This window comes from Pantherophis guttatus, chromosome 1 (assembly GCF_059756535.1).
Source record: "Pantherophis guttatus breed Tessera chromosome 1, ASM5975653v1, whole genome shotgun sequence".
Taxonomy (NCBI): Eukaryota; Metazoa; Chordata; class Lepidosauria; order Squamata; family Colubridae; genus Pantherophis; species Pantherophis guttatus.
The window spans coordinates 247,921,853-247,943,129 of NC_142063.1; the positions used below are offsets into that span (position 1 = coordinate 247,921,853).

The 21,277-nt window shown below is 37.6% G+C and overlaps 1 long non-coding RNA gene across 3 annotated transcripts in view; it reads right to left on the bottom strand.

Moving 5' to 3' along the window:
- LOC148116819 (uncharacterized) overlaps positions 1-7,980 on the bottom strand; it is a 100,943-nt gene extending 92,963 nt beyond the window's left edge. For all 3 annotated transcript variants that reach the window (XR_015731405.1, XR_015731404.1, XR_015731406.1), the window contains exons 1-3: positions 7,855-7,980; positions 6,118-6,256; positions 2,670-2,840 (exon numbers count right to left, since the gene is read on the bottom strand). This is a non-coding gene — a long non-coding RNA (uncharacterized LOC148116819). The remainder of the gene's footprint in view (positions 1-2,669; positions 2,841-6,117; positions 6,257-7,854) is intronic.
- Positions 7,981-21,277: the final 13,297 nt, after the last annotated feature.

A 21,277-nucleotide genomic window follows, 5' to 3' on the forward strand; every position in this document is an offset into this window, starting at 1 on the left:
TGAATATTAACTTTTTGCTTCATCTCCATGAAAGTATAAAAAAAGAAATAGAGTTTAATGAGGAGATGAATGGAATGTTCTGCTATGAGTTGTTGTAAAATAAAATTCTCCACTAAGAACTAAGTGTATATAATAGTTTCTCACCACATCCTTGAAGATGACAGGACTGTAATTAAATTGGCTTCTGTAAAGGGAACCTAAGATTTTTTTAAAAGTCTGTAATTGGGTCTCTAAAGCTGTCGGGTCACTGGTTGCTGTCAAAGATCTCAATGCCATGAGACAAGCAGATGAGTAAATGTGGAGAGCTGTCATTTTTGTTGGAATATGAATAACTGGGGGTCACGTCTAAAGAACAGAACCTTTTTGCCTGAGTTCTTTTACATTGTATTAGAATCATAGCGAAGAAGGATCATTTATATTACTGAATTTTACTCTCTGCTTAGTATAAGAATCCGAATTAAAGTATTCATGACAGAAATATGTCTGGCTTCTGTTTGAATACGTAATATGAAAGGGAACCTACCATTTCTCTGCATAATTGTTGAACTGCTTTTATTTTTAGGATTTTTTTTTAAAAAAACATTCATTTGGAATCTGCTTTGCTGTAACTAAATCAGGGGTGGGCTTCAAAAATTTTAGCAAGGGGTTCTCTGCCTGGTTGCTGGATGGGCGAGGCCATGGTGGGCGTGGCCTAGTTGGCCTCCTGCACCATGGGGGGGGGGGGGAATGGGGATAACATTTTTGTCCTCCCTGGGCTCTGGAGGCTTTCTTCAAGCCTCCAGGAGAGCAAAAACGGCCTCCCCAGGCTCCGGAGGCCCTCTGGAGGGTGGAAACAGCCCATTTCCGGCCTTCCCGAACTTCCGGTAGCCCATTTTTACCCTCCTCGAGTCTCTGGCTGTGCCTTGCACTTACCTGCATCCAAAATGGGCCACGTGGGGACTTCTGGGAGGGGAGGGCTGGGAGCCAGGAGTGGGATTTGGGGGTTCTCCAAACTGCACAGAATCTTAGCTAGAGGTTTTTCCGAGCCCCTGCGAACCCCTAGCAACCCACCCCTGAACTAAATCCATTATTCTATGTATTCCACACCCTGGAATAGTAAAAAAGAATTAAAAAAAAATAGACGTCTTAGCTTCTCCTAACTAACAATATTTGATGAATGCTATAATGCCACACCATCACTCCCCCATACATTATCTTGCCTTAAAGACAATATCTTGAATCTCTTTTTAGTTCCCTGGTCATTGCCATTTCCCTTTTCTAAACTGTTTGTCTGAATACTTCTTAAAATATGGAATCATACTCAGCCTTGAACACAGCATTCAAGGAGAAGTGTGACCAGTGAAGCTATATTTAGGCTGCTGCAAACTTTGCCATCAATATTACATTGCTGATTTATGTTCTGTTTATAATTTAGTACTATGGCAAGATTTTTGTCACATATAGTTGCTAGGACAGTTTTCCTCCAATCCAGAAGTATGCATTTGGTTTGTGTTTTCTAAGGGAGTGGCTCTGCTTTTATCTCTTTTTCTAATTAACTAAAATTATTCTGAATTGTATTTCAGTCTTTTAGAATATTGGGAATTCTCTCCAATGTTGTGACATCAATACATTTAAAAAGATAGTCTCCTCATCCAAGTCATTAATAAGAGGATTTGTGGTTGTCTCATGTGGTGGTATTTCATTTATGGTGATGCACTCAATATCTTTCTCCTGTTTAATAGAGAGCCATTGATGGCCATTCACTGAGTTCAGCTTTTGAGCCAGCTATGTATTAACTATTAGGGATGCGGTGGCTCACTAAGACACTGAGTTTGTCGATCAAAAGATCAGCAGTTCAGCGGTTCGAATCCCTAGTGCTGCGTAATGGGGTGAGCTCCCATTACTTGTCCCAGCTTCTGCCAACCTAGCAGTTCGAAATCATGTAAAAAATGCAAATAGAAAAAATAGGGACAACCTTTGGTGGGAAGGTAATAGTGTTTCATGCGCCTTTGACGTTTAGTCATGCCGGCCACATGACCATGGAGACATCTTCAGATAGCGCTAGCTCTTCGGCTTTGAAACAGAGATGAGCACCGCCCCCTAGAGTCAGGAACGACTAGCACATATGTGCGAGGGGAACCTTCACCTTATGTATCAACTGAAATGCCATCCAGTTTACACTTAAATAAGGGTGAAAAGTTTTCACACTTTTTAAACGCTTTTCTGAAATTACAATGAGTAATATTACATCTATTTACATACTTTCATAATCAATGGAGGATTTCATCAGAATTATCTGATTCTGATTATTTGATAAGAAAATATGTTTAGTTCTAGCAAGTTTTCTGGCATTAAGGCATTCTCTTCAAAGTGCTGATTGCTTTACGATTTCAAATCTTCTTAGTAGTGACACTTGTTCATTAGATACCCCTCCTTTTTTTAAAAATAGAACCCTTGCCTTCCTGTTTCCCAGAATTATTCAGAAATAGAAAGTTCTTCCAGACCATTAGCAAGCATATTCAATGGTCTATCCCTTTGAACTTCATACTCATTTAATATAAATAGATATTTTGTAACTGTTATTTTATTCTTCAGCTTCAGAACAAAAAGAAGCATAAACAAGGGCAAGGAGAAGCTCTGTTCCCCTTTCCAGAATACTAGAACCAGAGGCAGGGATGGGTTCTACTTACCTTTACTACCGGTTTGCAACGGGACTGTGCACGCGCACGCTTCTGGTCACCCATGATGACATCGTGGCAGGTGGGCGGAGCCTCCCACCGGTTTTACTACCAGTTCTATAGAACTGGACAGAACCAGGAACATCCTACCACTGACCAGAGATCATCAGATGGGATTAAATCCTGGAAGAGTTATTAATTCATTGTCAGTGTGGAAGCTTCTGGTGCTAATATGGCTTTACTTGGAGTTGGGGACTTTCTGGAATGCTGACATTCATTGGATTTAGTCTGTTCAGTGAAACACGGCAGTTAGGCTACCAGATGTGGCATGCAAACATCCAGATGACTCACTTTTTTTGTAACCCTGGTAGTTCTATTCTACTAAGATTCTCTGAGGCATTTACTTATTTTTAACATACCAGGTTGAATTATATAGGGATATTAGATTCTTAGGATGTATTTGGCCGAATTCCCAGAAATAAGTATATATTAATTCATTGCACATCCTAGAAAAAGAATACTTTGAGGCAATAGTAAGCTAGAATGCAACTGCTTTCAATATTCCAGTAAAATGGTCTTTATAAGAACTTTGAACCTATGGAATGTAGGCCTGAATGTCCTTTTTTCTTATTTCTTCCCCATCTCTATCTTCTTCATACTGTCCTTTTGAGGGTCACATTAGATATTGCTGATGTGCATACTAAGTGATTTAGAAGATATGTATCAGAATGCACGGGGGTTGTGAATACTATAACTCTTTGAAGACGCTACTACACCTTTCTTCCTTTCTCATAAATCTGAAACATAATGCAGCTGCTTTAATGACCAAACTTATTCAAACTATAGAACTTAAAATCCAATATTTTTCAGACTTGTGCAGAAGCCTTAAAAATCCTACATATTTAACTGCTTTAAACATACCTGGCTTATTTTCATATAATGCCACATATTTAAGATATTGAAATAGGCCCTGCAGAGGTAAATAAAAAAACTGATACAGAGAGGAAATTATTAGGATTGCAGCAAGCACATGCAAGTTTACATGCTTTTCTTTCCTCATCTAGTTTTGTTGAAACTCACTTCCTTAAAACTCCAAATTTTTCCTTGTAAGGAATAGTTTTAATCAAGGCCACAGTGGAAAAGGGAAGAGTTAAGCTTTACAATCTTACTTCCTCTGACACCTATTATTTGTGTATGTATGTTTTAATTGTGTACGTTAAATGCAAAAATGTAGTGTGTGTCATAACTAGTTTGGCCCAAAGAACTGGCAATTTTTCTAAACCAATGAGACAGCCAGGTTCTCCTCTCCTGCAACCCACCTGGCTGCCTGAAGAAATGTTAGATGTGTTTCTTCTATCCTTGTCATGGTCTTCATATGTTCCAACTGACTGATGAATACAGCTCTCACTACACAGGTATGCAGAGCAATTTGAGTCCCTTCCAGGCGTTTTATGGAAGTAATTGTGGAGGCAAGTATTTTGGCAACTCAATTTTACAAATACATTCAGTACAAAGTGAAAAAGAGATGTTTGATCTTAAAGAGTATGTCCTGGGGTAAATGGCAGCTGGAATGATGATGCATTTTATGTTACTGAACTTTGAAAGTGAGGAGAAATTTATCCTTAAAAAAGCAAGCATTTCCTCTTACGCTGCATCCCACAAACTGGGGAACCTTGAACACATACTCTGTTGCTCCATCTATAATGTGCACACGCCGACAACTGATTTTGTCTGGAATTATTTTCTCTCATAAAAATAACACAGTAACATTTGCTGCAAAGTTACTTGCTGCATATTGAATTGCCATTTTATCATGGAATGTGTAATCTTAGAGGTGCATGTGTGTTGTGTATATGTATGTGGCAACTATGAGGCAGCACAAGATGGCTTCAGCCAGGTTCGCTTCAGAGTTGACAGAGTTACTTGGAATGCTGACAGTATGTGTGTGAGTGTGTGTGTGTGTGTTTATATGTGTATGTATATGTTTATGTGTATGTGTGTATTTATCTGTCTGTCTGTCTATCTATCCCTGTCTCAGTTTGGAGGGACTAGAGGCAAGCTATAAAAAAATAATAAATAATGATAAAAACCATACTGTAAAAATAATAGACAATCAACCATTATATTAATAATCAATAATAAATTATGAATTTTATTAATACATTAACTAATATAGGTTCCAATGGCTCTACAACTAATCATACAGTTCCCAAAGCAACCTTACTTCAGGGAGGTAAGATTGTTTTTGTAAACTCCTCTAAAAATACTGTGGTAGGATTTTCTCCTTCTCTCTCTCTCTCTCTCTCTCTCTCTCTCTCTCTCTCTCTCTCTCTCTCTCTCTCTCTCTCTCTCTCTCTCTCTCTCTCTCTCTCTGTCTGTCTGTGGTTTGGACCAAAGGGTGGCATATCTCCCATCATATTCCCTTCCCAAGAACCATCCTCTTGAGATTGGTTAGGTAGAGAATAGAGTGGTTGGTTCAAAACCACCAGAGGTATCTGGTGAACTTTTTTGGCTGAGGTTAAATTGAATCTGATTGCCCTAATCCTTGCTTCTTATCTTCAGCTCAGCCCCACTCATTCTTACAGATGACTGTAAGACAATTGTAAAGGCATAATTTGGGAATGGATAGAAAGTGATGGAGATAACCTTTAGCAAGTGACACAGGTTGTTCCTGCAGAATTTTTGCCAGCTTATTTAATATCCAGTAGCCTTGATTAATGAACAAAGTTGTTATTATAAGATAGCAACATTCCCAATATTTCTCCCTTTCAAAGCATGGTGGAGCCTGATGTTCTCCTAGACATACTTCTAAGGAGAGCCCCAGCAGGTCACCACATATAAAATACTTTTTGCTTTTCAAAATGTAAGGAATTATAGACTTAGTCTAGTAAAATGACTGTTTTGATTTTCTAAGATTTTTTTTCTAATAAAAAAAATGAAAAAAGGACTCATTTTCACATACTTCTTTTTTTGGGCATTGTAAATTCAACTTGTTTTATAAGATGACTGGCAATAGACTCCATATAATTGTCTGATTGTTATAGAATTGTTTTTGATACTATCAGTTGAAGTTATGAAATAAGTTGTACTTTGACCAGTTTCTTGAAAAGCAACTCTCAGTTTTTTCAAAGTACAAAGGATATTTTTAAAAAGTGCTATATCTTTCTTTCTTTCTATCTATCTATCTATCTATCTATCTATCTATCTATCTATCTATCTATCTATCATCTATCAATCTATCTATCTACCATCTATCTATTTATCATCTGTTTGTCTATCTCTATGTATTTTAATTTATACAGACACTTATCTCACAAATAAATTATTCTAGGTGGCATATAGCAGAATTAAAACAATAAATATCTAAAAAAATATCTTAAAAAACCTGTAGGAACAGAATTAAAACAAGAATAATAAATGAAATAATGTTAATAATAATGGAGCCACCTCACTAGTTTACCTCTCTCCTAAGGTTCCCAGGCTTGCTGATATAACCAGGTCTTGAGGGACCTTCAGAAGGGACGGGGTTATCTTCACCTTGGATTCCACAATGTGGGTGCCACAGCAGAGAAGGCCCAGGGTCTGTCAGATGAAACTTCCTAGGCAATGGAACCCATAACATGCCAACTTGTAACTGTATGAAAGGAACCTGAAGAAACATTCTATCTTTGGTTGCTTATTGTCTGCACTCATTGAGCACTTCCAAACTGCATCATTTTTGCTTTCCATTGCTGCTTTGAAGTCAGCCGCATAATCATTTTCAACACTGCAAACTTGGGAATACAGAAAATAGGCAAGGAATGCCATAAACCAATTCCCTCAGTCTCTCAAGCTGACTATTGGAGAATTGGAAAAAATGTCATTCCTGCCCCAAGCTTTTAAAATTTACCCTCTTCATGGAAAGAGGAAATAGTAAATTCCTAATCCCCCTCCAGCCATTCCTCCATGTTTTTGGAACTGTTTTCATAACAAGAGCCACTGTGACATAGCAGTTAAAATGTTGAACTGGAATCTGAAACAACATCAGTCTGAATATTTACAAAAATATCTGAGCAGTTGTGATATCACCAAATAATCGTAATTCTGTTTTATTTAAAACAAAGATACTGCTATTTGTAATGTTGAGAAATCACACGATGACAGTTTTTTTGAGCAAGGATCTTTCAAGCTATCAAAATACTTTTCTACTTTGAGGACCCTAAATAAAATGGTCCATCAGTTAAAGACCCGTAAAGCCCTGTCCATTTTCTACAGAACTTCCTATCTTGTAATCATTTTCAATGTGATTCTGAATGCATCTTGGACATGAAAACAAATTGGCTGACATACCAAATTCCAATGACAACATGAGAACACAAAACTCCAGAACAGTGTAGAAACATCTTCTAACTAACTTCGTGCCTTTTAGGATATATCTTGTCTAAAAATTTGAAACCTTTGTTATCACCATATTCTCTTGGCAGAGCAAGGAAGATTGTCAACTTTATTTGCTTTATTGCTTAGCCAAAGGGATGCCTCGAAAGGATCTCATTCAGTGTGTCAAGACAGCTCCAATGTCATGCTTAAAAAAGAGACATGCCCTTGCTTTATACACCTGCATTGAAGGTTTGATAGAAGTAAAGGAACCTTTTGAGATTTCACATAGGCTCTTTGTAGAGTGCTGCTTCACAAACAAAACAAGCTTTTTTTAAAAAAAAACTCCCTGAGTTTCAGCAAGTCAGAGGATATATTGGTAGACTAAAAGAAGGGAGGTTAAAGACTAATGAAGTCTCCACAGCCACTTTGCAATGTCTCCAAGTTCAAGTTACATGGTGCATTGATATAAATAAATGGTAAATTGATACTGGTTTTATAGCAGTGTAGTCATGGCTTCCAACATCCAACTCTGAGAATTGTCATGACAGTGCTAAAAAAATTTCTCTTGGATTCATTCCCAGGAGTAAAGAAGTGCTCATTAAAACATTCAAGCTCTAGCGTTCCTACAAGTTTCCAAGCCTTGATATTTAAAATTCTGCTCAAGTCTGATTCAAGTATGTGAATTCTGTGTTCAAACTAAATATAAGAATCCCTGACTGGGATTTCTGCATTTTCATTAGTCATGGTTGAAAGGTCTTTTAGTTACACCTACATGATTTTCTCTCTGTAAATACAATTATTTACAGAGCCTATACATATTTGATAAAATTAGAGATCTTACCATGAATAGTATATACTTCTGTCTTGCTCTAAAAGAGTGCCATTTTAAGTAATTCTTCTTCAAAAGGATGAAGATAAATAAAACACGGAAAGGCAAAATAGTCGATGTGGACTACCTCCTTTGTTATATCTTGGCTCCATATTATAGATTCCAAACTGACTTGAGTTTGGACAGTTTCCCAGTGAAATCTGTCTCTCTCTCTTTTTTTCCCCATACAGACTTTGGAAGAGAACCAATATTCTAAGTGTGGTATCAGTGGTTTTAGACACAGATTCACTTCAATCTGAGGCAAATATTTTTTTAGGGAAATGACTGTATATTGGAATCAGTAACACTATACAGCTTTCTGTATCTTTCTGCTTCATCACCCTGAGGACTGTAAATTCTATTTCTTTATAGCTGTTATTAACAGATATTGGTTATTTAAAAATCATAAAAATCATTTAAAAGTCATTTTAAATTTTTCTGTTTAGCAGATTACACATACACACAGGCATACACACACACATGAGATTTTCCTGCCGTGGCATAAGACATTGTGCAGAGAAGTCTGTCCCTATCATGTATGTGCAGACACTTCATTTTAATCAGCTTGCCTTCAGCTGCTGAAATAATCTGAGGAAGCAGTTGTAGCATTTGTGTTTAGATTTTTTTTTGTCTCTTCAAAATATAGGCTGCTTCATGGTGGCTTATATTCATCCATTCAGTCTTCTAGACTATATACCTATCTTTTTATCCTGTAATGGTTGAAGATTTCCAAGAGGAAACTATCAGTGTGAAATGGAACATTTTTGGAACAAGTAGTCAAAGACAATTCCATGCATGCAAATGACTTTTTATAGAACATTAATGACAAAATTCTAATTCTGAAAATGGGATAAAAAAAAAGGAAAACATGATGAACCAACAGCCAGATTTTCAGCTGCAATGAATCAAATGGCAAACAAGATATGACACTTTGAGGTACTTCTTAGCCCTTACATTTTCCTCCTTCCTTTAAATGTTCACAGTCATTTATCTTACCTTTTATTTTATTTATTTCCATCCTGCCTTGCTTAGTTTAATAAATAGAATTTTTATGTATTGGCCAAGTGTGATTGGACACACAAGGAATTTGTCTTGGTGCATATGCTCTCAGTGTACATAAAAGAAAAGATATGTTCATCAAGAATCATAAGATACCACACTTAATGATAGTCATAGGGTACAAATAAGCAATCCGGAAACAATATCAATATAAATTGTAAGGATACAAGCAACAAAATTACAGTCATACAGTCATACATAACAGTCATAAATAACAGAAGGTGGCGAACATACTTAATATTCCTTCCTCTCCTACTTTCCACATAATAAGAACTTGTAAGGTGAACTGGGATGAGGGAGTATCTGCCGCAAAGACATCTAGCTGGCTTTCATCCCTAAGGCAGGACTAGAACTCATGGTCTCTCAGTTTCTAGTCTGGTAACTGGTAAACTAAACTGACTTTTATTTGTTGGTGGTTTGCTGATGTTTTCACTTTCAGTTCTCAGCCTGGATCAAAATATTGTTTATTTCAATTGTATGGGAGAATAAAGCTTTCAGGCTTGAATAGAAAGCAAACATGCATGAAATGTGATAATGAAAATTGTGTATAGAGAGGGAGGGGAGAAAACACATTGAATAAAAGTAGTTCATTTATATCAATGATTCTTGGGCAAAGGGACATATGATTCCCACAAATCCATTATTCACATTAAAAAAAGCAGACGATCCACATCAGTGTCAGTTGTTTTAATCATTGTGATGATAGCAATAATGCCAGGAAACTACAAACCATGGTATCAGCTCAGGCAAGACTCCTGGCATGCTTGATCTCAATGGCAGTGGCACCCACAATATCCTGTGATATCCAAATGATACATCACAATCATGCTGCCATTACATACTTATGTCCTAACATCTGCCATGACTCTGTGAGGCACAAAATTTTCAGGGTGATGTCATTATGCATATTTTGCCATTTATTTCATCTCCTGTGGCTGAGCATGGGCATGGGTTCTAAGTAATCATTTTTTAAAGATAATTCCAAAGATCTTGGTGGGCATGGTGTGGCTTGGTGGGTGTGGCAGGGGAAGGATACTGCAAAATCTCTATTCCCACCCCACTCCAGAAGAAGGATACTGCAAAATCTCCATTCCCTCCCCACTCCAGAAGAAGGATACTTGCAAAATCTCCATTCCCACCCCACTCTGGGGCCAGCCAGAGGTGGTATTTGCTGGTTCTCCGAACTACTCAAAATTTCCGCTACCGGTTTTCCAGAACCTGTCAGAACCTGCTGGATTACACCCCTGCTTTGGCACCTCAGGGCAGTGCCTACTCAACCATAGCCCACCATAGTCCTGCTTGTATTCATCACTAGATCGAGCAAAGATTCTCACATGGAATACTGTTTAGACGTGAATAATTGTGTGGATAGCCTTAATATTCAAGCACTACCTGAAAAGTAAACAAATGCTTATATGTTCATAAACCTTTCCTAAGTCCTTTTCAGCAACTGAACATTAGAGATAATGGAATGGGCAGGTTCACCAACACTGGAAACCATGCTGGTGGGTTCAAACTAGATCAAACCTCCTGCACCATATTTCATGTTTAAGTAATGCACGCTGTAAGGAGGATCTTGGGGATATAGATCTCATCTATGAGAATAGATTTCATTGCTTCTGCAAATATTGTAAATCAGAATGACTCATATGGGGCAATGAGGTCACATTATTTTGTCCTTCTTTTGGCTATGACGCTTGTGGGGAATAAAGATTTTTCTCATTTTTCTCACCATGTACATGTATACATCTGAACTAGACTGTTGTTCTGACCCAGCCTTAGCAGAAGCAAGAAACAGACTTCTCGTCACGAAAAACCCCTCTTTATTTACCTCTTGTGAATTAATTGCATTGAAAAAAGTCCAGGCAATAGTCCTTCAAGGAGTTAACTGCAGCAACAGACCTTATCAGTTCCTTTGGATAATTGCAAGGCTGTGAGCTCCCAGCCAGAAGGTCTGCAAATTAAGTTCTGGCAAGCAGTCTTTGTGGCACGAAACACAATGAGCAAAATCTTCAGAAATACAAACTGTTGTCTCCTACGACAACCACTCCCCTTTCCTTCTATTTATTCCCCAGCCAGGGAGGGGCCATTCAGCATCCATCTGTGCTTTGGTTCCCGAGTTGACTCCTTGTCCTCTGTTACTCACCTCTTCTGCTCTGCGCATACGTGCATCTGGAACAGGCCCCAGCTGTTTTTTCTCCTCAGTCATATCAGAGGGCAGCTGCCTCTCCGGTGGCTGGGAAATGTCAGACAGCCCCTGGTCTATCTCTGTGTCTGACACATAGCATCCATCAGAGCCTTCCCCAGATTCCAGAACTGGCCCAAGTTCCTCCCCAACCTCCTCATCACCCAAGTCTGCCGCCAGCTGGCAGGCCACAACCTCTTTCTCTGTGTCATACAATATATGTGGGTATATCCATATTATTTATTTATTTATTTATTTATTTATTTATTTATTTATTTATTTATTTATTTATTTATTTATTTATTTATTTATTTATTTATTTATTTATTTGTGTTTATGACCCTTTGAGAGCTATATGCAATGAAATTTCATTTTAATGTATGTTGATTAGTCTATTTAAAGTGACAATAAAGTTACTCACTCTCTCTCTCTCTCTCCTCCCCCCTCCCTCCCTCTCTCTTCAAGATAAGGTTTCTCAGTGATGGCTCCTGTCCTACAGAATATCCTGTTAGGCACAAAAAGGTGTCTCGATCTGCCTTGGTTCTGAGTCGGATTTTAAAGTCATTGTTATTTTCTGTGATTTTTAACTAAAAATGGTTCACAGCATGTGTTACGCTCAGTGCTTGAAATGAATTTGAATTTAATTTGCTTTTTTTTTAAAAAAAAAAAAAATCAAGGGCTCTTAGAAGACCTCAAAGGCTGATATCAAAATATTTTGCATTTTATTTTTGTTTTGACCAAATAAGCTGTGGGAAGCCACAGAAGAGAGAAACAATTAAAAGTTCTAACATAAAATAAAACATGCCAAAATCTCTTTCGGCATCTGAGGAATAGACCTTACATAATTCCTTGAGGTCTCTTCTAGTTATTTAGGATTGTGGGGAGCACATTGTCTATATTCATGAACATTTATGACTTTGGGAAGAAAGTAAAATATGCTATAAAGACTGCTGGATAGTTTCCAAAATAATAGCAATGTCAATATTTTAAAATATTACAATAACCAAAATAGTTCCCAAGGGATATTTCACATTTTCTGTTTAACTTCTAATTTGGTGATTGTGCTAGTACTGGCTACCTGTTAACATTTACATGAGAATTTAGTTTAAAACACCAGTTCATGAAAGGATAGCTAGATTAGCTTTGGAGATCAATTAATTTATGAAATCGCCAAAACTTCAATCAAAACGAGAAAATAAAAGTCATATAAATGAGACTTTGAATTGGAGTATTTAAAATATAATTGGCTTATCTTTTTAAAAAAGGATTTATATAAGGGTAAGAAATTATCTGATTCTAGGGATTTGAAAGACAATTTTAGCCATGTGTGATCTATGTATAAAATAACCCTCGTGTGGTTTTAAACTTGTATGAGTTGTGGGAGACATCAAAACTAACAAACTAAATAAGGTCACAAAATAAAAGTTGCACCAAAAGAGCCATAAAATTTTATCAGGCTCGCTACTGCCGCATGCTTCCTAAAAACAGACCAAAAAATATATCAGAAGAAATTAAGTACATATGAGAAATAAAGTAGCAACTGCAGAAATATAAAAATGAATATTTGCTCACTTGCTTACAAGTGTTTGTCATAGTCATCACATAAAATTGCCATTTACGAGACTAAATGTTCTACTTCATGTGAAGCCATTTACTAAAATAGTGCTTTTCATTCAGTAGGTGGGTTATATGTATATTCATTTCATAAAAGTTCCCACTTAATGTGACTTCAATGAAATAATGCTTGGATTGACACTGATGGTTATTTAACACAAAATCGAACAGAACAACTCTGAAATGGAAGGTCATTTACCCATTTTAGACAAGCAGCTTTGGACAAGCAGCTTGTTCAGTTTTGGCAATTTCTTGCTTTTGCATGCAATTAACCATTCCATTGAAAGGGTACGATGTAAATAAGGCCATATAGGACATCTGATTTATATTACTCAAGTGAGCAAGTGTTATTTTATCATAGATTCCTTCCTTGCTGATAGCAAATGAAACAAAGGTATCATACAGAAGGGAAAGAAACTATAAGTAGGAATATTGAATAAATTCTCCATGGATTTGGTCTATGTAGGAATGTGATCTCCCAAAGTTGACCCTGTGGTGTGTGCATACAGATGCACACACAAAGAGCATATATTGCAAAAAAAAAAAAAAGTCTTCCATACAGCGCTGCTTCTATTTCACAAAATCCTCTAAACCCAATTCATCTACTTATGTCATCTTCTGTATTCTGACCAACAGAATACAGAAAAGAGCAAAACAAAAAAACATCATTAATATTTTATCCCATGTTCCGTGGCATCAAAAATCTTTGGCACCCTCACACCATGCAAAAACAGAAAGAAAAAGAAATGGCTGTCCCCACCATGTCTTTTGCAGCCAGTTATCACTTTATGTGCGGTCACCAAGTTGCAAGCTGCTGCAATGGCTTGAGAAAAGAAGAAAGGAGATATGTTCTAAACCAGTTGGTTGGAGAGATCTGGAAGTTGATGTTCATCCATCTTAACTTCAAGATGTCCTAGGCCAGGGGTGCCAAACTCTATGTCATTGAGAGCTACATCAGGGTTGTGTTTGACCTCGGGCCTGGGCATGACCAGCTTGGTGTCACTCATGTCGGGGGCCCTGTGTTGGCCCAAGCACTCTGCCAGCAAAAATGGGCTCCTGATTTCCGTTTTTGGCTGGGACGGCTTCCTGCAACCCTCTGCCACGAAAATGGAGCTTGGGAGGGTCGCACATAGCCCTTGCGAGCTCTGTTTTTAGCTGAGATGGCCGCCCTCACGAGCTCCTTTTTCGCTGGCAGAGGCACAATGGGCCAGTCCTTTGCTGTTTTCAGGGTGGCTCCATGGGCTAGATCTAAGTACCCTGCAGGCCAGATCTGGCCTGTGGGTCTTGACTTTGATGCCCCTGTCCTAGGCAATGCTTAGAGATGAGAATCAGGAACAGGATGCTCTGGGTAGGGCAGCAAGACAGAGACATATATGGAAGATTTTTTTTTTTAAAAAAAATCCCTTTAACCAGCACAAAATGGAAAGAAGATAAATTGCTGGCAACTGCCCTTTCACTCAATTTAGGGAACAGTTGTTAGAAAAAAATAAAACAAAGCAAGACCAAGCAGTGGCCAAGCACTTCACAGGTGGCTGATCCCCTGCAGAAGAGAAACTGACAGAACTCTTGCCAGTTTTATCCCAGCTCCCTTTGCTAGGGATCCTGTGAATACAGAAACATTTGCAAGGGACTGCAAAGAATCCTAGCAGTTCAGATTAATCCATCTTGTTTTTCAAAGTGGAATCAGTAGGCTGATATGGATTCATCTAATCCTATGCCCAAACAAACAATTTGGGCATAGGATTAGAATAGTTGCTGTGACGTGGGAACTTATCTCTTTCAGGACCTATGAATCATGTTTGAGTGAAATCATAAATGCTTTCAGCACATTATATCAATAGTATTAAATATTAAATTCAGCATTTTTGTACTAGGAGTATGCAGTGTTTGGGCTTTGAAGGCAAAAAAGGGTGTATAGCACTGGTCATTTCTGAAAGCAACTGAATCTTCCGAACGTCAGCATAATCCTTGGATGAGCCATGTTTGGCTTTGACCACCGGTGTCAAACTCACAGCATCACGTTACTGTCATGTGACGTATTGCGACGTTTTTTCCTTTTGCGGAGCTGGGGTGGGCGTGGCCTGTGTGTGATGCATCCGGGCCATGGGCCGCCAATTTGACACCCTTAGACTATGGTAGATTGATCCTCAATGTGCACCTTTCTACCTTTAAATCCAAAGACTTATTTTATACCTCTCTGCCTTTTATGTTCTTATATTCATCAGCAGTCCTAAATGGAAACACTGAGGAGATAAAAATTCAGAGCAGAACTTGAAAGCAGCGATTTATGCATAATTATTTAAAACTCTCCCATCACAAATGTGTTTTAATTCTAGTGCTTTCCCATGAGCCTCTTATAGAGATAGATGTGAAAGCAGAGATTAAAATGAGATCATTTTGCAGAAAGATCCTACTTGCTGCTTTGTTATCTGATGAATCATGGATAAATCTGCTGCAATACTCTAGGTGGCATCTTGTTAAGAATAATCAAACCAGGAAAAGCTCTTGCAATGATTATAGTATCTGCCTTGCTGTCAGTATGTAATACAATTCAAGAACAATAAACAGTATGGACCATGTTCAAGAGCATCCCAAAGATGCTTTTTCAAAAGGCAACTGGACTTTCTAAAAGAATGCAAATGACCAGCTGCAAGGATCCTTCCATTCCCCACCATCCAGTCAGAGCTGAAGAAGCTTCTTGGATGAGAAGTGAAACATCTTCTAAGAAAGATACCTCTTGAAAAAGCACCTTTGGGACAACCATGATTTGGATGACTGAGAATCTCCATAGACATGTATGTTCAAGAGCAGTGCTGCATAGAGAATGTGAATGACTAGCCTAGGTAAGGAAGAGAAGCAGTGACTTTCTTGCACTCAAGATGTGTTTATTACACACACTGACCATACATGAAAGAACACTTCCAGGCAATGCCCTGAATATATAATTACCTGTACTTATTTAAGGTTCACTGTAATATGCATTGCATTTGATTGGAAGGGCATTTTCCAAGGAATGGGAGAAACAATAGCAGATGCGCAGGTATTGTATCAATATATTCTAGCTCCACTTCTTAGCTCCAAAGCAGATGCTACAGATAAGGCCAAATTGTGATGTTTAATTTAATACTTGAAGTCCTTATATATGCCATGTGTTTCTACATTTTTGGGGAATGTACGTCCAAATAAAATTCAGAGATGATCGTAGATGGAGCTAAGAGCCCAGGATGTATATCAAATGCAACATTCAGCTCAGACTCTGATTAGACGATTTGGAGACAGTCCTGTTTCAAATCCGACCAATTTAGCTCCTGCCTGCTTTAATTTGGGGATAAATCCCAAGCGAGATTCAGAAATCCAAAGCTTGCCCCCCCTCTCACCAGCAACCCCTGGAAATCAGTCAATCTGTCTGCAGAAGGGCTGTATAAAGCATTCCACAGAGGTAGTTTGCAATGTGGGGGAACCTTTCTTCAAATTGTTACAGCAGATGCTTCTCATACAAGGCTTAAGCATGTCCTTCAAAAGTTGAGCATGATTGTCTCCCCGTGGGTGTGCATACGATGCAGCCATACCATTCTGCTTTACAGTTTCAAGGAAATACCATAGTTTTAGGAATGTTTCTGTAAAGTTCCTGTAATATTTACATATATATGAGAGAAAAAGAGACTGATAGTTTAGATTTTTTTTTTTTTTTTGGCTCTTTTCTCTGGAATGATGCACTTCACATTCCAGAGAAAACTATATGCAAAAAGTGTCTTTGTAGCTTTGGGGTAGGAAAAATATTCCCTAATCTGAATGGTTGCTGCTGGCAATTCAAATGAAAACACCATATGTTTTAGAGCTAACTTTCATAAGACGTCTTCCAAATACTTTCCTCCCACCAGAGCTTACAATGAATATTCCTTACTCCTCCCATCCTCTCCTTATAATTGTATGGGTAATAATATTGTTTGTGAACACCAGAGCCTCACAAACGAGTGAAAAAAATATTGAAACATCACATCTAGAGGAAAGCTTAGGGCATGATTTTAAGAAGGAAATGTTCCAAAACTAGTTGATTCTCTAAGTGAAGATAATGTTATGAATTTAAAATGTATGCAATAGAACATTATGATTATACAGTGTATAAACAGTAAAATTTGCAGACAGCCACAGATAACAGGGTGAGTCAAAACAATGAAGCATATAATCTATACACATGAGAAACAGAAGAGAGAAGACAAAATATTTAAAAAGCACATGAACTTTAAAAATTGAGCTGAAATTGAGTGGGATGGCAAAGAAGAATTTAGAAAAAGGTATACAATTGAGTTTAAACAAACCAGAAGATGATTAACACAGTATCAACAGTAGACACCTTAAAATTTCTAGGTTCTATCATATCTCAAGACCTAAAATGGACACCTAACATAAAAAACGTCGTCAAAAAAGCACAACAAAGAATATTCTTTCTGCGCCAACCCAGGAAGCTCAAACTGCCCAAGGAGCTGCTGATACAGTTCTACAGAGGAATTATTGAGTCTGTCATCTGCATCTCTATAACTTTCTGGTTCAGTCCTGCAACCCAACAAGACAGACACAGACTTCAGAGGATAATTAGAATTGCAGAAAAAACAATTACTACCAACCTGCCTCCCATTGAGGACCTTTTATACTGCACGAGTCAAAAAGAGGGCTGTGAAAATATTTACAGACCCCTCACATCCTGGATATAAATTGTTCAACTCCTACCCTCAAAACGACACTATAGAGTACTGCACACCAGAACAGCTAGACACAAGAACAGTTTTTTCCTGAACGCCATCACTCTGCTAAACAAATAATTCCCTCAACACTGTCAAACCATTAACTAAGTCTGCATTACTATTACTGTTAATCTTCTCATTGTTCCTACCACCCATCTCCTCCCACTTATGATTGTATAACTGTAACTTTGTTGTTTGTATCCTTATGATTTATATTGATTGTTTCCTAGTATGATTTGATTGCTTATTTGTACCCTATGACTATCATTAACTGTTGTATACCTTATGATTCTTGATGAATGTATCTTGCCTTTTGAGAGCATATGCACCAAAGACAAATTCCTTGTGTTTCCAATCACACTTGGCCAATAAAGAATTCTATCTATCTATCTAACAATAAAGAGCAGCAATAAATAAAACTTATGAGTACTTGATGTGTAAATGAATGATTTTGAAAAGAAGAGGGAACATAAAGATAGGCTAATAGATTGATATAAAGACTAGGAAATATATTAATTTTGATAATGACTAAAATCAAGAAGGATAAGGTAATCACACACAATTTTTCTTTGTCTAAGGGGTTTCAAATATTCCCATTTAGCTAAGTCTGAACAAAAAGGGAGAATGTAAAATTTGGCATTCCATTTGAGTAAGGTTTATAGTTTGGGGCTGCAAAAATCTAGATAATGCTTAGAAGGCAATAAAGTGATATAGAAGGATATTAATTCTGGTTTAATTTTGAGAATATCTTCTTTTTTGATTCTGGTGGTTTTAAAGGGAATCTCCCATGTTCTTGATGATATCACAAATCTCTCCAAAATGAACAGGAGGTGAGTCAGAAGTTAATTGAATTAAATACACATCCTTACAATGAACTCTGATGGATGCAATTTCTCATGTTGTATTATACTGACATATTATTCATGTTGATGCATATATGGAGATTCAAGGCACTAACTGCAGTAGCCATTAGTCAAGTGTATGTCTTCTTATCCAATTTTAAGGGATATTCCATATTAGGACTTTGTGCTGGTTCAGAATTGGCATTGGACCTGTCCGATCAGATGACATTGATTCATTTTAGAGTTTTATTGGTCTTTGGGGAAATGTGCATTTTGGGCCAGGTGACTTTCTCTTCTACAAGACAGGTGCTTGCTCCTAACCCCATTGTCTCCTAGGCCTAAGTGGGTCATTTAATTTTAAGATAACTGCTCATAAAACAAAACAGAATAAAATGGAATAGTTCTTCACAGCTGACTATTACATTACTGAATAGAAGGAAGAAACAGACAGAACTTTTGGTAAAGGATCTGCTTTCTTAGCCTGGACTGGAACACTTGTGAAAAGCATTGCAAGAATCTGCCAACAATCAAAAGAGCCCACAGCAAGTCTAGCCATATTTTAAAGTGGAATTCCTTGAGCCTATTTACATTAGTTAGGTCTTATTCCCCCTAACTGCCTTCCAATTTACACAGCAGCATGCAACCATTAATAGAAGATAGATAGAAATCTCTCTCTCTCTCTCTATCACTCTCTCTCTTTTTTCTTTTCTCACTCTCAGATATGTGTGTGTGTGTGTATACACACACACACACACACACACACACACACATGCATATATCATCATCATCATCATCATCATCATCATCATCATCATCATCATCATCATTTTGGCCATTGTCTATCCATTGTAGAATGAAGGCCTCTTCCACATGTTTCCAACCAATATGGTCCTGAGCTTTCTTTTGTCAATTAGCCAATTGGGTCTGCAATACTTGCTGATGTCATCGATCTATCTTGTTTTAGGTCTCTTTTGGAGATTCTTTTTATCAGTGGGAACTATACTGTGTGTGTGTGTGTGTGTGTGTGTGTGTGTGTGTGTGTGTGTGTATACAAACAAACAAACAAACAATCTGGCTGTGATTTACCAACATGGCTTCATTACACCTTTCAGGCATTTGGATGTTTCCTTTCTCTATGTAAGTACCTTCTTTGTACAGTTTCTCATTGTAGAGACATGGGTAATAGAATGGAATTATTTTGCAAAGTATTAATTTTTCTTGTCTGATTGGGAAGAGATGGTTTTTGCTTTTCCAGAATCCAGTACATCAGATCAGGGATGGTGGCACTAGTTGAATAAGAGTTTCATGCCTTATTGTTGATTTGCTGAAGGATTGATCATTCTACTCTCAACATATTCCCACTCTTTTGTAGCCAGTAATAGCAAAGACAAAGAAAAATCAGTTTTGAATTATTCTAAAGGGATTGTGAAGTGCAGATGGTGATGGCATGGAAGTATCATTAGGATTTATTACTTGGTTACACAGATATGTACACAAAAGGCAGACTGTGAGCAAAGTCTGGTAATCTAAGACTTCAACTGCTGAAAAAAAGATTTGGATCCTCAAATTTTTACTCCGAATGAATGAAGCAATATTTTCTTATGCATACCATACAGATTAGATTTAGCTAGAAATATTTCAGTACCATGTGTTTACTTGCTGATGATGACATGTAACACATTACAGGAAGAGAATGTGAAGGTACCTCTAAACAATGTTTCTCAACCTTGTTTTTTGTCCTTCTGCCTGCACTAACACTTTTTCTCATTTCATATAATATGCATTAGTCAGTTTCTTTGTTATGCTTTGGCAAAATTTTGACAGTGAACCTGAAATATATTCATATCAAAAAGATTGCTGTAAAACTGGGATGCAGGAAACTTATCCTTATGGATTCCTTATTCAGGATACTTGTTTATTTAGAGACAACAGGTTTATGAAATGTTAATCAGAATCTTACCCCTTTATGCATTACAGTACTGTATATTTGCTAAAATCTAGAGATGGACCTGAAGTAGTTTACCAGATATGACATATTAGGATGCAGTATTATCATTAAAATCATTATCAGAGAAGTTACCTGCCTATCAACAATATTGTTTTTACTTTTAGAAACGATAGCTTGTACACATGCCAATCTTTGTGCTCTTCCTTCTCCTTCTCTTCCCAGGTCAATGCTACCAATTGCTTGCCATTAATCTCGAATGCACATGCACAAGAATAGCTTTATCTCTGTATACGAATACAGGGTGCCCTGTTTGCAAAAGAAAGAAAGAAAGGGAGAAAGAAAGAAAGAGAGAAAGAAAGAAAGAAAGAAAGAAAGGGAGAAAGAAAGAAAGGGAGAAAGAAAGAAAGAAAGAAAGAAAGAAGAAAGAAAGAAAAAAAGAAAAAAGAGAGAGAAAAAAATAGACATATGGAGCTGTCGAAAGCAATGGGGCTAATTAATATCATCTTGACTCGAATAGACTCCCCACCCTCCTCCCCCAGATAAGAGAAACAAGACACAGCTTGTCTCCTTTCTGTTCCTTGCAGACACAGACCATAACTTCCTCTCCCACTCCTCCCAGGCCAGAGGAGAATGCTGTTCCTCAACCCCTTTCAGTGGCCATGGACAGTTCACAGTCCATTTTCAGCAAAGGGGAAAGGAAATACCGTAACGGAAGCCTACTACCCTATAGATTCTCATGTGAAAGTGTGTGGCGCTATCAAACAAGCAAAACATCAGTTCTCTGAATGATACATTAGAAGCTATTTGGACAGGCTTCAAGGGTTTTGGCAAGCTTTTCTGCTATGCTTTTTGTCTCTTCATCTTCCAGTACAGTCTTGGAAGGAGCACAACTATGTCATAAAGGTGTTGGAGAGGAATTATTGCCCAGAAGGGGGGAAACATTCAAGCAGAGGGGGGTTTCAAGCAGAAGCATGGAGCACTGAGGATCAGGAATGTTTCTCACAAT